This window comes from Triturus cristatus, chromosome 9, assembly GCF_964204655.1.
Source record: "Triturus cristatus chromosome 9, aTriCri1.1, whole genome shotgun sequence".
Classification (NCBI taxonomy): Eukaryota; Metazoa; Chordata; class Amphibia; order Caudata; family Salamandridae; genus Triturus; species Triturus cristatus.
The window spans coordinates 135,340,396-135,355,445 of record NC_140592.1 but is presented as its reverse complement, the minus strand read 5'-3'; the positions used below and the strand labels follow the sequence as shown (position 1 = coordinate 135,355,445).

Sequence of the window (15,050 nt, the reverse complement as noted above, 5' to 3'; positions counted from 1 at the left end):
TTCAGTACGATTTCACCAATTGACATACCTAAAATTGATGATTTGTAGGTTCAGAACTGGCATATGTACTTTATGGGACTATGGTCAGAATCTGGGATTTTATGATTCTGCAGCTGTGGCATTTTGCACATGATTTACTGCATTTGCCACATACTCCTCCATCTTCTGCATAGCTTGGATATTTCAGTAAAAAACCTTTTGGCCGTGGTTTACTAACACTTTGCCCAATTGCAATGTGGCCCAAACTCATGGAAAAATGCCGCAGAACAATGAATTGGTAGTTCATTTGAGCTCAAAATAAATTTTGCACTAGAAATGTGCCTTTTTTCAGAGCAAAAAACGTGTGTGCTGCTTTGAGCTGCTTTCTGTCATTTTGCCTCAAGAGAGAGAGAGTGTCTACTGGGGCATTACAGTGCAAACACTCATAGGTTTTGATGCGAACTATGGTCTACTAAGATTCCCAGGCAGGGCTTTATGTTAAAAGCTAATGTCTCCTTGAAGCACCTGTTAACAAAGAGAAATGTTTTTATTCTTCAAAACAAACACGCATTGTATGCCTCCTGATGTTCTCAGCACACATCAAGTCCGCGAGCTCCATCTATGTTTGTCTAGACCTAGGAAATCATGCTGGATGGTATGCGCCCTTTGCAAAACCTATGCTGGACATGGCACACTGGCCTTTGCAAGGCTGTGCACCATGCAAGGCAGACTTTAAGAGTGCCAGCAGAGGGGAAAACAGCAGAAGCAGGCCAATCTAAATAAATGTATGCTGCATTGCATTAACATTTTGCAAATCAGACCCTTTGGTTTTAGCTCAGATGGATCAAAATTTACTTTTAAAAAGTACCACAAGTGAAGACCATTTTTAAAGTTTAACTGCTCACCTCTCTGTTGCTAATTGATGTATTCAGATATTAAAATTGCACTAATTACATTATTAATGTCTGTTAAAATGACAAAATAAAAACAGAATGAGCTACATTGTGCTACATAATTTGCCTTTCTTGCTGCATAAATAGTCAGTCCTGTTGCATAATTTGGCGATCCATTGCTGCATAAATCCTGGCGCCACGACCCTAGCTTCGATACTCCCTACTTTGTTAAAAACACACCAGAAAAATGCTTGGAAAGTGCACAGATACATAAAGAGTGTCACATGACTACAGCGGTCACTGGGTCCAGCGGGTTATTGGTGTTGGTGAACATTTAAGCCCTCTGCTTGATATTTTATGTAACCCCTTCGCTGCTAGGCCTTTTCGCCCCCTGTGCTAAGCCTTTTTTGGGCTATTTGGGTTAGTTCACGCTTAGGCCCCTGTAACTTTTTGACCACATAAGGGATCCACGCCAAATTTGCGTCCTTTTCTTCCAACATCATGGGAATTCTAAAGGTACCCAGGGTTTGTGGATTCCCCTGGAGGGCACCCAGAAATTAGCCAAAATTCAACAACATTTTTTTTGGGTGAAAAATGGGAAAAAAGTGCTGCAAATGAAAGCGTCTGGGTTTTCCCTGCAAATGATATCAAAAAAGGGTTTGTGGGGCTGAAATCACCTTTTCACCAGCTTTTAGGGAATGACAGCCTTTGGTCAGTAAACCAAAATTTTTCACACAGTTTTGGCATTTTTCTGGGACATATCCTATTTTTGATATTTTTTGTGCTTTTAACCACCTTCCAGTTAATGGTAGAAATGTGTATGAAAGCAATAATGGATCCTGGAAAGCTATACATTTTAGTAAAGTAGACAAAATTCTAAATTCGGCAAGGGGTCATTTGTGTAGATCCTTCAAGGTTTCTTTATAGAAACTAACAGTTAAATATAGGAAAACTTGAAAATTTGTTGAAAAAAACAGCCTTTTGTGTCAACGTTTTCACATGTAACTTCTTCTAATTATGACAACTCTTTGAAAGCAATATATCGTTACATCAGCGGGACCTTACTGGTTGTGGGGATATATAGGACTTGGAGGTTCACCAAGAAGGTGACAAACCCAGAGCCAAAAATTAAACAGCGACTTGCAATGGTTTTTTATTATGTACCGGGTATATAGCAATTATTCAGGGAAAATGTATACATGGAAAAATCGGTATGAAAGACACCTATGTATTTCTGAAATGGGAACAAAATAAAGAGTTTAGAAACAGTAGATATTCGCACATTTCCGAAATTGGGACTACTCCTACTAGCATGAGAATTATCGGTCATTTTTCAAAATGACTTCTCTTTTACACATTGTCTTTCATTTGGAAGGCAGAATTGCATAGAAAGTCAATAGGTAATGACAGTTGCTTTACAAATCTGAATTACCCTAAGTCTCCTGAGAAAAATGGTACCTCACTTGTGGGGGTAGGCCTAGTGCCCGCGACAGGAAAAGGCATGAAACGCAACGTGGACACACCTCAATTTCACAGTGAAAACTAGACACCCAGGGGAATCCACGATGGGGTGACTTGACTGCCTCGCACCAGGTTCTGTTACCCAGAATCCCTTGCCAACCAAAATAAGTGTCAAAAAACCCACATTTCCCTCACATTTCTGTGGTGGAAAGTTCTGGAATCTGCATGGATCCACAAATTTCCCCACTCCGTATTCCCCAAAGTCGTCCGAGAAAAATGGTACCTCACTTGTGTGGGTAGGACTAGTGCCCGCCACAGGAAACGGCACAAAACGCAATGTGGACACACCATAATTTCACAGTGAAAAATGACCCTTTTTTGGCAATGTGCCTAGCTGTAGTTTTTGAACCCTAGCTCTGCCGGCACCTAAGGAAACCTACCAAACCCACACATTTCTGAAAACTAAACACCCAGGGGATTCCAGGGAGGTATGGCTTGCGTGGATTCCCCAACGTTTCCTTACCAAGAATCCCCTGCAAACCTCAAATTTAGCTGACAAAATCACGTTTTCCACACATTTTTGTGTGGGAAAGTTGTGGCATCACCGGGCTGACACAAATTGCCTACCACCCATCGTTCCCCCGGGTCTCCCGATAAAAATGGTGCCTCACTCGTGCGGGAGGCCCAAGTACCCGCAACAGGCAAGGGCCCAAAACGTATATGGAATACTTGGAGAAAGGCAAAGGGGTAGGAAATTTGTTGTTTCTTTCTGCAGCGTGAACATTTTGGCACAATATTGCAAGGAAAATGTGACAGACATTTTGAGGTTTGCAGGACATTATGGATAAGAACGTTTTGGGATCCACAAGAGAGACATCACCATGTACTCCCATGGGTGTTTAGTTTACGACAATATCTACAGTTGGTGGGTTATTCTTAGATGGAATGTTCACTTTGGCAGAGAGACTAAAAAAACAAAGATTGCTGCACAGCCATCTATTCCTCAAGCACACACACATACTGGTTGGATTTGGCACAAGGGCGAGTGATGGTTCAGTATATACAATTTTATTAACAAGAGATTTCACAAAAATGAAATGCACTGTCAATAATTGAAAGGACAAAAAACTGAACCAGTGACTCACAGCTCGTGAGCTGTAAAGCCACGTCAAGGCCCCAACCGCTTTACAGGCCATTCACACACCTTTCATACGTAATACACACAAGACCATTCACACCACCAGGCATGAAACCAACACATTACAACATTCACAAAAGGGACACGGTACACCCTGCTTGAGAAAGACAGAAAAGTCAAATATTTCTGCACAACCACCTATTCTTCAAGCACACACACATGCTGGTTGGATTTGGCACGAGGGCGAGTGATGGTTCAGTATATACAATTTTATTAACAAAAGATCTCACAAAAATGAAATGCACTGTCAATAATTGAAAGGACAAAAAACTGAACCAGTGACTCGCAGCTCGTGAGCTGTAAAGCCACGTCAAGGCCCCAACCGCTTTACAGGCTATTCACACACCTTTCATACGTAATACACACAAGACCATTCACACCGCCAGACGCGGGCCCAGCACATTACAACACTCACACCAGCAGACAGCGCCATTCACGGACCCATCACTTTCACATGCCCACATTCCCGACACAGCAAACACACCAGCTCACGGATTGCGTGGAGAGGCGTTTAACTAGCAGTGTGTAGTGACCAGCAGCAAGTCACTACTCACACACCACCAGCCAATCGCCCGTCCATGCACAACGCCAGCCAAGCGCCAGTCCATGCACACCGCCAGCCAAGCGCCAATCCATGCACACCGCCAGCCAAGCGCCAGTCCACGCACACCGCCAGCCAAGCACCAGTTCACTCACCACCAGCCAAGCACCAGTCCACACACACCGCCAGCCAAGCGCCAATCCACGCACACCACCAGCCAAGCGCCAATCCACGCACACCACCAGCCAAGCGCCAATCCACGCACACCGCCAGCCAAGCGCCAATCCATACACACAGCCAGCCAAGCACCAATCCACGCACATCGCCAACCAAGCGCCAAGCCACGCACACTGCCAGTCAAGCGTCAGTCCACTCACCGCCAGCCAAGCACCAGTCCACGCACACTGCCAGCCAAGCGCCAATCCACGCACACCGCCAGCCAAGCACCAATCCACGCACACCACCAGCCAAGCGCCAATCCACGCACACTGCCAGCCAAGCGCCAATCCACATACACCGCCAGCCAAGCGCCAGTCCACTCACCGCCAGCCAAGCTCCAGTCCACCCACCGCCACCCAAGCACCAGTCCACGCTCACCATTAGCCAAGCTCCAGTCCACGCACACCACCAGCCAAGCGCCAGTCCACACACACCGTCATAAATTTCTTTAAACAAGAAAGAAAACACAAACAAATTGCAACTAAATACAAAACTATAACTACAAAAACAACAGCAGTCACTAAAGACATCATTCTATTGCCAAACGTTAAACTGAACAACTATATAAAACCATACAGACCAGGCAGTACACTATTAGACTCATGGTCGCTCCCAAAAACTCTTTTGAGTGTGATACAATCTGTAACATGTGGGCACACACAGCCCAGGATTAGAAGGACAATCGGCACAGTGCATACGACTCTCCTTCCGCACACCTCTTCGCAAGCAGACTCTACATCTCTTACAGGGATGGTTTGTTTTTAGGGCATGGGAGGAATTAAATCAGGAAAGTGGCGATCTTTCAATCTAGCCACATCCTCCACCACTCCTACTCTAGGAACACTTGCCTGTTCCACAACAACAAGGCTGCCTATCACAGACTTCTGAAACTGAACAAAAGTCATCTTTGACGAAGGAGAACACTCCTTGAACACAACAAAAGCATTGAAAGTTGCTAAATTGAAGAGATGGATGGCTAACTTCTTATCCCAAATTTAAGCCTTACGAAAAGCAGTGTAAGGTTCCAACCTCTGATCTACTCTATCAACACCACCCATGTGCTTATTGTAGTCTAAAGTGCACACAGGTTTGCGCACTTCAGCAATCTGACCCCAAACAGCCAAAGGTGAAGTACTCTCATCATGGATGGTAGTCAGCATGTACACATCCCTCCTGTCCACAAATTTCACAGCTAGTTGTTCATCACTACGCAAGGAACTGCACTGTCCCCTCTGAAGTTTTTTGCAAACAAGCTCTTGTGGATAAACTTTACGGTTAGAGCGGATTGTGCCACAAGCAAAAGTGTCCACTTTGAACAATTTCTTAAACAATTGCACAGCAGTGTAGAAGTTATCAAGGTAAAAATGGTGGTTTCTGTTAAACAGTCCTCTAGCAAGATCCCATACAATTTTCTCTGAAACTCCAAAAGTGGAAGGACAACCAGGGGGGTCAATAGTGGAATCCCTACCAGTGTACACACAGAAATTAAAAACATATTCTGTCCTACTCTCAGACAACATATACAGCTTAATTCCATAATGTGCCCTCTTGCTAGGAATGTACTGCCTAAAAACCAAACGGCCCTTGAACAGGACCAAAGACTCATCAATAGATATTTATTTCCCTGGAGTACAGATCTCTGAAAATCGATCTACAAAGTGATCAAGAACAGGCCGAATCTTAAAAAGACGGTCACAGTCAGGGTGATCCTGTGGCAACGCCAAAGCATTATCAACAAAATGCAGCATCCGAACCAAAAGTAAATACCGATCACGAGTCATAATTGCAGGAAATATGGTTGTTGCCATCAAGGGACTGGTAGACCAATATGAAGCCATGGGCGGCTTCCTTATCAAGCCCATCAATAAAGTCAAACCCAAAAACTTCTTCATCTCTTCCAGATTTGTGCGAGTCCACCGGGTAGCTGTAGAGTGGGGCCTAAGTCTGGCACTGTTGTCCCTCAAAAACCGTTCAGCATACAAATTAGTCTGCTCAACAATCTCACCCAAAAATACATCATCCATAAACAACCGAAAAAACTGTACAGGCAAAAAACTTTCACAATCCACTGCATCACCACTAAAGGCAGGCAACACCGGCTGCACCATGTTTAGATCAACCCAGAGTCCAGCACTTCCAATGGGAAGCCTTAAAGCCCCAGGCTGCAATCCAGATTCCTCTTGCACCATCGGCACAGCAGTGTCCTCCTCTAAAACAGGCACTTCATCCGCACTGAGAGTAGCTTCGCCCACACCGAGAGTAGCTTCATCCGCACTGAGAGTAGCTTCAACATCCGATGATTCCATGTGGAGAGAAAACTCACTGCCTGAATCTTCCTCTCCCTCCTCTCCCTCAGACGCACCGTCAGTCTCATAATCCTGCTCAGAGGAAGATTCAAGAAGCATACCAACCACCTGCTGAGCAGTCATTCTATGGCTAGCCATAATGCTTACTAATAAAGGTAACTTGTGAAACAAGTCAACAACAACAAACCCTTTGTAAAAAAAGAAATAAACAAAATGTAGCTTTATCACAAAAACCTATATACTCCAACACTATACCACTCACTTGACAGAAGCAGCTAGACTCACCACCACCTACTCTGCACAGACACAGTAAGGATCAACAATATCCCGATAAAAAAGAACAAGAAAAACATTAATTACACATAAGACAATGCAAAACACATTGCAAAGAATTTCATGCTCAGAACACTAACAAATATGCTGCCATTATGACACCACTTACAAAAAAATTCATTCATGCATGACAATAACAACCACTGCCGAAACCGTAAACAGGAATCAAAAGCTTTACACTAGAATAAAAAGGAGAAAAAAAACATTACAATCACATATTGAAATAATGCACCAGTCCACACACAATCCACCAGCTAAGCTAAGGGGTAGGTTGGCCTAAGAGTATAAATAAAATATTCACCCCTGTAAAAGGGGAGCAACCCTTGCCCTTGAGGCCACTCCCCAACACAAAAATTAAAAAAAACCCTGTTGTCTAGTGGCTTCTGCCCCCCATGGGGGCAGATGGGCCTAAAAAACATACTACTGATCTGCCACCCAAAGAGGACAGAAATGGCCACAATCATCCTCCCATTGAGGGGAGCGACCCTTGTCCAAGGGGCCGCTCCCCAACATAAAAAAAATAACCCTGATGGCATAGTGGCCATAAAGAAAAAATCAGCCAATCTGACCCTCAGGGGTGCAGAAACGGCCAAATTAATGCTCCCAAAGGGGATCGACCCTTGCCCAAGGGGCCAATCCCCACAAATAAATCCCTGGTAGCCTAGTGGCCATATAAAAATAAAATATCCTGATCTTCCCCCCAGGGGTGCAGAAACGGCCAAATTAATGCTCCCCCAAAGGGGAGCGACCCTTGCCCAAGGGGCCACTCCCCACAAACAAATCCCTGGTGGTCTAGTGGGCCCAAACATGACAAGGGACAACTCCCAAAACAGAGCGACCCTTGCCCAAGGGGTCACTCTCCCCCCAAAAAATCCCTGGTGGCCTAGTGGACCCTAGATTTAAAAAAAAGGTGAGATCTGCCCCCCCCATGGGGGGAGACAGCCAAAAATATAGCCCCCAAAGGGTAGTGACCCTTGCCCAAGGGGCCACTCCCCACAAAGTATTCCCTGGTGGTCCAGTGGGCCAAATATGGGGAGACACAGCCCCCAAAGGGGAGCCACCCTTGCCCAAGGGGTCACTCTCCCAAAAACAATTCCCTGGTGGCCTAGTGGGCCCTAGATAAAAGGAAAAAAGGCGAGATCTGCGGGCAGACAGCCAAAAACATAGCCCCCAAAGGGGAGTGACCCTTGCCCAAGGGGCTACTCCCCACAAAGTATTCCCTGGTGGTCCAGTGGGCCACTTAAAAAAAAAGGCAAAATCTGTCCCCCAGGGGGGCAGACAAAGCCAAAAAACATTGCCCCCCATAAGGAGCCACTCCCCACAAACAAATCCCTTGTGGTCTAGTGGGCCAAAAATGGGGAGAGACAGCCCCCAAAGGACAGCGACCCTTGCCCAAGGGGTCACTCTCCAAAAAAAAATTCCTGGTGTCCTAGTGGGCCCTAGATAATAAAGCGAGATCTGCCCCCCCATTAGGGCAGACAGCCAAAAACATACCCCAAAGGGGAGTGACCCTTGCCCAAGGGGCCACTCCCCACAAAGTATTCCCTGGTAGTCCAGTGGGCCAATTTTGTTTTACAAAAATGATAAATCTGCCCCCCCAGGGAGGCAGACAAAGCCAATTAATAATGCCCCCATAAGGGGAGCGACCCTTGCCTAAGGGGCCGCTTCCCCAAACAGTAAATCGATTTCAGATCCCCCCCCAAAAAATCCCTGGGTCTAGTGGGCATTCCTGCTGCACGATCGCACGATCGTGCAGCAGGAATGCACAAAAGAAGCATCAGGGGAAAGGAAAACCTTTTCCTTTCCCCCGATGCCTCTTTTGCTGAAATTACCCCTGCCCAGAAGAGAAACTTACCTCTTTGTTCCCCGACGCGCTGGTAGCAAATGGCTTCCAGCGCGTCGGGAAACAAAGGGAAACCTCCAATGATGTCAGCGCGCCTCGCCCGCTGACTCCATTGATGACGTGGAGACGGGGCGGGCGGGGGGGAGGCAGGAGAAGGGCTTCCCCTTCCTTCCCCGGTGGGGGCACAAAGATCGGCGTCCCACGGGGGGAGCGCCAGCACTTCGCCCATGGGTGGGAGCCGGGTCAGCAGGGAGCCGTCATGAGCACACGCCCACTGTGTGTCATGACGGCTCCCAGCCGTCATGAGCACCGAAGGGGGTAAACAATCCATTCTTTAATTGTTTTGTTACAATGAGCATGAGGTGCACAGGCATGCAACAAATAAAATATCCTCAGAGCCCTGTTAAGTGCTCTATCTATGAAGAAAATGTCACCAGTCCTCCTTATTGGGTTCCTTTTCTTTCTCCTTTCTTTCTCTTCTATTCCCTATAAATTCTTTTACATCATTCTTTTTCAGCATTTTCAGAGAAAAGCAGAAGTTCGTTGTTATACTGTAACTTAATTTGCCTAATTTTCTTTGCAATATCACGACTCTTAGTATTTTCCATTTCTGTCTTAAGAAAAATAGCCATTAATTCAATGGCAATATAAATGTATTGAACAATTTTAGAGATGAGAACTATGTTTGTTACTTAGTAGTTATTGTTCATTGTGGTGGGATTGAGTCGTCACACTGGACATAAAAAAAAATACTCATTGAGCACTTATTTTCCATACCCTTGAGAGCACTATTACTGAACACAATAACATTAATAAAGGTTGCAGTCTTTTAATGTATAGTCAAAAGCCTGTAGCCTTTATTAATATTTAATAATATATCGAGTTGTTTAAAGGGGTCTGAGGGTATATACCAATTAAACACACAAAAGTTGATGGGAGAAATGCTTGCATTTTGTCTAAAATCTGGCAATCACTCACAGAGCATCCCACCACATCTCAGTTTGGACCCAGCAATATGCAAACCAGCCTTGACCCTGCTCCAGTAGGAACATTCCAGCTCAAACTGCCTGGCTCAATGTGCAACTGGAACCAAACTATACCCGACGGATGAACCTGCCGACACCAAGCTTCAATGACCCATCTGGGATGGCTTCTTCTTGCTTCCTCCTGGTGCGTCCATTGTGTATTCCTGCCATGGAGCATGGGTATAGTACACCTTCCTGTCTGTGGCCAGTGTCCTTCCATTGGCTGCAGGCTCCTGCGGTACTTAAAAAAAACTATTTTACATGCACTCTCTAAGAGTGCATGTGTTTCCTGTCCCTCCCTCCTGCCACATCCGTGCTCAAGCCCTTCCCCAACTGTTGTGTTGTTTATCCCTTCCTCCTCCCCCGCACCTCCCTCATGTTGCTTATCTCCCCTGCCCCCTCCCACTGTCCATTGTTGGTGCTCCCTCCCTCCTCCCGATACCTCCCTCATTTTGCTTTCCCATACCCTCCCGCTGTCATTATAGCTGCTTACACCCCCTCCCCCACCTCCCTTGGGTTACTTCCCACCCTCTCCGGTTTTGCTGCTCCTCCCCTCCACCCTCATTTTAAAAAAAAAACATATTACGCAGCAGCATACGCTTCTGTGCAACCTGGCTGAATGAAAGTGCTATGATGCGGTCAGTGTTGGCCACCTCTTAGCGTTTTCGCCCTTTTACTTTAAGCCATGTTACACATCAGCCAATGCTGCTGTGCAACATGGCTTAAAGTAAAGAAAAAACGCTATGACGCGGTTAACGCTGGCTGTCAGAGCACTTTTTTTTAACTTTAGGGCATGTTGCACAGCAGCTCAGCTTTGCCAATGCTTGTTTAGAAATACACTCTCATCCCACTTCCTGCCTGCCCACTTCTCTACTTATCTCTACTTTGCGTGCATGTCTGTGTGTGAACACAGAACTGCTTTCTCTATTTAAAGGCCAAACCATTGGCTTTATCAATGCATGTTTGATGTTGTTTATGACAATGCACTATTTCTAAAAAAGCGCATGTATATTACCAGTCGGTAAACTATAGCATAGAAATATCCCACGCTCTTTTATTTTACCGTGCTTGTCAAAACCTCTTTTTCACTTTTCAACAAAAACATGTTAGTCAACTTTTCAGATAAAAGGGTTATTTTGACAAAATAAGCGAACTATAATGAACGGGGGCAACACACTTTCCAAGCAGCTGGGTTGTGCTGCTGTTGTTTTGCTAGTTGCACGACTATTAAAAAACAACCTTCAAGCGAGGTCGGGCGCGGCTGTGTGCTTCAGTTCTCATGAAGGGAAATTAATAGTGCTGGCATGAGCTGGCATGGGCAAGCAAGACCTCTTCCCTACATAGGCATGTTAGAACACTCTTGGCTCCTGTCAGATTCCCCTGTGGCACTGTGTATTGTACAGTTCTGCGCGTCTCCTACAAGAGCTGCCAAAGTGTGAGGCCGGGAACTTGGAATGTGTGGAAATCCCCAGCGGGCCTGCAACAAGTTCCTGCACCATTTACTCCTGTGCTCTATAATGCTAATTTTCAGCATGTGACCAAGGGTACACAATTTGTTTCGCGAGCCTAGCCTAGCCTAAAAATAACTTTTGCATTCTTTGTTGCAGAGCAGCTCATTAAACCAAATAGTACTTGTGAGACTGAAAGGCATGTCAGCAATTTGTAAATAATATCTATTGAAAGACAATGTTATGGTTGTTCTCCCCTCTGCTCCCTCAGGCTTGCTTTTGTGATTAAATGTAAAGGGCGGGGGGAAAATATAGTCAAATCAAAAGCTAATATTTCCAAGTGGCAAAAAGGGATATTTGTGGCGTTTCCGAATAAATATGGTACATACATTACCACAGAACGACGCCTGCTGTAAAAACAAAAAAGCATTGGCAAGCCTTTTGTTTTACCAATGCTCTTGGCTGATTGTGAAAAACTTGTTTTTACAGAAGCATGATGATGCATACCCATGATTGCACCATCGCTCAGGCCTAAGTGTGCGTCATGATGCAGCAGCCATTTTGTTCACCTCCAGTGGATTTAAAACCAAATGCAGTGTTTCAAAATGGCACTGCACGTTGCAAATGTCATTGCATTTACTTAAGAAGTTGCAATACAGTCTTCAGCCAGGTCACTCCCTAGGTCGCTCAACCATTGGCATCAGAATATTATTGTCAACATTTTTAATTGTCATAAAATTGTAATACTAAAATATTGGAGTTAATAATGGAAAACCCCACTCAATTGACAATTTTTTTGTAGTTAATATTTAGGATGTACACTGTATATTAATGTCGGGTAATACACCTGCATGTAGAGCATCACATTCCCTGTTTAAAACAGCACTGCAATGCCAACTGGTCAATGACTAATTTAGTTGGGTATCTGGCCTGGTCCTAGGAGCCAAATCTCCTCTGCCAAATATTTTTCTACTCTGTGTCTGGATTTTTGCTACATTTCTGTGCCCAAGCAAGGAGCCAGACAGTGTTTGAATTTTTTCATAGGCTAAAATAAAATCCAAACAACGTCTAGCAGCTTGATGTGAAACAGAATTGTGTGTTACAGTATATATTGTTGCACAAAAGGCCACAGTACCTATAGCCATCAACTGAGCTGTGGCTTGCAATATTTTTTTTACTGTGTTTGACTAAGCATTACATGATAATGAGAACTCTGAGTGCAATTGGGATGAATACAAATGAGGTATTTTTTAAATGTCCCCAATAATCTGAGTTTAGGAATAGGACGTCTTTTGAACCACGCTGAATTCTGGATTAATACTTTCATTCTCAGACCCCTCTAGGAAGTTCGTTCATCATTGTAAATTTGTAATATTTTCTTGTACATTCCTCACCATTGCTTGCTGTGTTTGATATTGTGTTCTTGCCTTCTATGATTTTACCCTACCTTCTAGTCTCCTGTTTATTTTTGTATCGTTCTATTCTGTAACATTTTTCTCATGTAACAGAACTGGTTCTATTGTACAGCGCTCTGACACCTTCTGGTATAGTCTGCGCTATATAAAAAGGCATTAAATAAATCAATAAATAAATTACCAATAATGCCAGGTACTTCTGAGGTAATTTTTTATAAAACTGTTTTTGCGGCCACTGATTTACAATAGTAAGCCAAAAATAGAGGGAAATTCAATAGAGAATAGCAAATGGCATACAATTTTGAGCTCCCAAGCTCCTTCCTATTAAAACCATGCTCCACAAGTGTGGGTGGAGCTATGATCTGGGACACCAAAGGCCTAAGAACGCAACGGTGGGAAGTGCAAGAAAGAAGCTTGGAATTAGGTTGAAAGCTAGGATCAAAGTAGATTCGGTATTTTGACATGGGATTGACAAATACCTTGGAAAAACTGCCAACCCCAGACATTTTTTAAAACTACACACCTAGGGGAGTCCTAAGTGATGCGACTTGTGTGAATGCTACAATATCTTCTTACCCAGAATGCCCTGTAAACCTCAAAATTGTACAAAAAGTAAATTCTGTCACATTCTTGAGATAGAAAGTTCTGGAATTTGTGATGAACAGCACAAGCACACCAACTAGTTTACTTACACTAATAGAAACAACCTCACTTGTGTGGGTGGACTTATCATAATGGACAGAAAAAGGCTAAAAGGATGATCATGTGAAGTCAGTGTAATGTCAATGTGCTCTTGACATGGCTAAAGCTTTGCCGTACTCCTATCCAATGCAGTAGGCCCACCCACACATCTGTGGTACTGTTTCCATTAGTAGAAGTGTGGGAACACTTGATGGTAGGACCTTGCCTTTAGACAAAAATTCTAGAGCTTACTGCCACAGAAAAGTGAAGAACATATTTTTTTTACCCATATTTTAACATTTGAAGGGTATTCATGATTATCAAATATGTTGAGATGCATATAAGCAACATCTTCATGGATTCCCCAAGGATCTACTATTCAGAAATATCTGGGGTTGGTAGGTTTCCCTGGGTGCTGGCTGACCCCAGGCCTAATTTTGCAGACCTCCCCTTTAGATGCGCCCCCATCAAAACCATTCTCTTGTGTCTAGTGTGTGGATGCCTGCTCATACTCATTGTCTGGTACCCACACACTCAGAAAACTAGGAGGAACTCAAATGTGGTTTAAACCTTGGCAAAAATATGTTTGTGCACGAGGGAGACTGGAGGGAATTACCATGTTTGAAAAAAAAGAATAAAGTCTCCATCTCCCAGTCAAGAATTATGGTGAGGGAGGTCTGGCATGTTAAAAATATTGTTGTCATATCTTTGCAGATAGCCCAGGGGTTATACTTGCAACTAAAAACAGGTACACTAAACTAGGGGTGTGTTTAACTCGCATAATACGATGTAGCGTGATTGTGCAGAATTACAGTGAAATTATGCAGGATTCTGTTAATTTACGTGAGTGCAAACCAGTATTTAGTGCTATTTTCTTACCACAAAATTCACCCCAGCATCCAAAATTGAACCGACGATGCATTTTCCACTAATAGAGCTAAATGCAGCAGAACAAGAAGAGCAGCAGCCACACATTGTTGCAAGGGGAAAGTATTATGTGGTATGGCAGGGGTGCCTTACCATTTAATACTAGCACAATACACAAAGATGGACCCCGGGCACTCTCTCAGTATACCTATTCTCAGTCTTGGTAGAGTTGCAAAGAGCAGACAGGCTACTTAGAGAAACATGTGTTAAGCATTTCACATCAACAACATGGACGATAAGTAATTGACACGACTCAAGAGAAATCTGACACCAATTTATAATAATTTTTTTTAGACACAAAAATGAAATCAATACTTCCAGTATAACCAGAGTTATCAGTTTTAAAGCATTAAATAAATCAGTAATTTGCCATGTGAATGCTATAACGCTGCGGTCAATGGGGAAAACACATATATGCAATCAATTACCTAGAGTGTTAGTTCAATGGAACCCAATTGGAGATAAGGTCTCGTGAGACCCTAGACCAGTTCACGACAGCTAGCCCAATTTTACTTGGCTCAGGGGAGCAGGGTGCAGAGGTGCACTTTAGCTGTCAAACGAAACTGTCAATCAGGCTTGCGGTGTTAAAATGGTTACCTTAGCAAAAAGGTACTTAAGGGGCGAGTTGAGCAAAACATTTTGGAATTCAAGCAAGGAGCTGGCTCTGAACCAGGAGACTCCAGGCAGATCCGATGTACTTGGCCCGAGGGACTCAGGTGCAGATGTGCTCTTGGCTATCTGTGATGCTGAACCAGATCCGCGGCCAAAGGAGCTGGCAGGC

The 15,050-nt window shown here is 44.2% G+C and overlaps 1 protein-coding gene across 1 annotated transcript in view; it reads left to right on the top strand.

Annotated features, from left to right (window-relative positions):
- Positions 1–15,050, top strand: part of MUSTN1 (musculoskeletal, embryonic nuclear protein 1) — a 48,574-nt gene that overhangs the window by 10,664 nt on the left and 22,860 nt on the right. The gene's annotated exons all lie outside the window — the stretch shown is intronic.